The sequence below is a fragment of the Hydra vulgaris genome, chromosome 06 (assembly GCF_038396675.1).
Source record: "Hydra vulgaris chromosome 06, alternate assembly HydraT2T_AEP".
NCBI classification, from domain to species: domain Eukaryota; kingdom Metazoa; phylum Cnidaria; class Hydrozoa; order Anthoathecata; family Hydridae; genus Hydra; species Hydra vulgaris.
This window is the reverse complement of record NC_088925.1, coordinates 9,415,001-9,417,500: the sequence shown is the minus strand read 5'-3', so window position 1 is coordinate 9,417,500 and position 2,500 is coordinate 9,415,001. Positions and strand designations below refer to the sequence as shown.

The 2,500-nt window shown below is 20.8% G+C and overlaps 1 protein-coding gene across 1 annotated transcript in view; it reads left to right on the top strand.

Moving 5' to 3' along the window:
- Nucleotides 1-2,500, top strand: part of LOC100199463 (E3 ubiquitin-protein ligase MARCHF8) — a 35,300-nt gene that overhangs the window by 703 nt on the left and 32,097 nt on the right. The gene's annotated exons all lie outside the window — the stretch shown is intronic.

Here is a 2,500-nt window from a genome sequence, read left to right as displayed (position 1 = left end):
GGAAAAATTACAAGTTGTTATGTTTAATTAAATATTTTTTTGCATATTGTTAAATAATACATTGCATAACTAGGGCTTTTACTTGGAATTGCATAAAAGTCTATGTAATAAAATATCAAAACTTGTAACACTTGAATAAAAATTAGAAACTCAGAATGCCTAAAAATTAAATATCTAGCATAATATTTTTTAACAATAATATATTAAACTAAAACCCCATTAATAGCTTTGATTTTGTATAGGTTCGACACATTTTATTTATTAATGACTAATTTTAAAATTTAAAATTCAAAACCATCAAGTAAAATTTAAAATGTTAGAATATCAAATACTTATTGTAAATAAAATCTTTACTGATATCTTCAAATTGGTCAAGCTTATAATAAAGTCTATTTATTAAAAAAGTTGAAGTTAATTGAAACTACTACTACTAACAAAAAAATTCAAAATATAAATCTCTTCAGAGTTAATGGGATTTTATTGTTTATTATTGAAAATGTATTTTACAAAATAGAGTGCTCAATGTTCTTAAAAGAACAAAATAATTAAATATTAGTAGAAAATCACTTAAAAATTTTTTTTTTTTGTCAAGTGATTTTCTACTAATTTATATATATATATATATATATATATATATATATATATATATATATATATATATATATATATATATATAAATAAATAAAATATATTTCAGACAACAGGCATGTACAAATTAGGTGCCAGGTCCATATTTTTTTTTTTTTCAAAGAAAAGTATTATTTTAAACTTTGATTAACTGAATTCATAGAGTGATTCACCAAGGTACATCAACTGTTTACGAAAAGCATGTCTATAGTTTAAGATAATTGATAAGATAAGATGGTAGTCTGAACTCTAAAAGCATGTAAGATATACTATCATATTTGTTGTATCCGAAAAACATTTTAGCACATTTGTTGTAACAATACTGAAGGCGTGCCATTGTTTTATCATTATAATTTTGCCACAAAGGAACACCATATAAACAAATGCAATATGCTTTAAACAGTTTAACCTTCACTCTGGTAGAGCATAAATGAAAGCGTTTAATTAAGGTATTTTTACGTGTGTAAAGGCCCTTCACCTCTTTGATTATATCAAGATCATCGGTAAGGTCAATTTTGATTATATGACCAAGGTATTTAAAAGATTCAACAAAAGCAATTTCACATCCTGACACACATAATTCTGGGAAGGAGTTTGATATAACTTTTGATTTTTGAGTTGGATTAAACACCATACATACAGTTTTCTTGGTATTAAAGGACATGTTAATTAAGGAAGATTCCTTATTTGTAAAGCTAATTAGTTTTTGAAGAGAAAACCAAGAAGGCGCAATTAGAACCATATCATCAGCATAGGCCAACACATTCATGAATATATATATATATATATATATATATATATATATATATATATATATATATATATATATATATATATATATATATATATATATATATATATATATATATATATATGTATATATATATATATATCAGACCAGTTCAAAAAAAATATTTTTTTATAATTAAGTGGCTAGATGTTTAAATGTTGTTAATTGATGAAAAAAAGTAAATCATCAAAGTTTCAAAGCATTATTCCAATATTTAGTAACAGTTTTCTTTTCAATGGGGTCCTAAAATTAAAAAAAAAAAAATACTTAAAAGTAGGTCAACCTGGTACTCAAAAGAAGCAAAATAATATAAAAATTTCAAAAATAATAATCGCTTTATGAAAAATAAATTAAAAATTTTTATTTTTATTAAAAACTTGTAAAAATAAACTTTTTTTATTTCTAGTTAAAAAACCATAGTTTTTGTGCAATTAAATCTAAAATAATAATTGTAGTATGAAATTATCTTTTTTTTTGAAATTTTTATATAATTTCCCTACTTTTAAGACCCAACATGACATACTTTTGAAAAAACTTATTTTTTCAAAATAATAGGGACTAAAACACATTATTTAAGTTTGCAATTTTGAACTAATTTTCCTGACCACAAACCACATCAAATCAAAGGATAGCCCAAATAAAGTTCAAAAATTATTTTTTTCATATACAATTTTCAAATAGTCTAATATATATATATATATATATATATATATATATATATATATATATATATATATATATATATATATATATATATATATATATAAATTAGCAGAAAATCGCTTAACAAAAAAAAAAATTTTTCAAGTGATTTTCTACTAATTTATAATTACTCTGTTCTTTTAAGAACATTGAGCACCCTATTTTGTAAATACATTTTCAAATTGCTTTTATATATATATATATATATATATATATATATATATATATATATATATATATATATATATATATATATATATACATATATATATATATATATATATATATATATATATATATATATATATATATAAATATATAAATATATATATATATGTATATACACAGACCTCGGCGGGAGTAAGTGAGCATAAGAGCGGA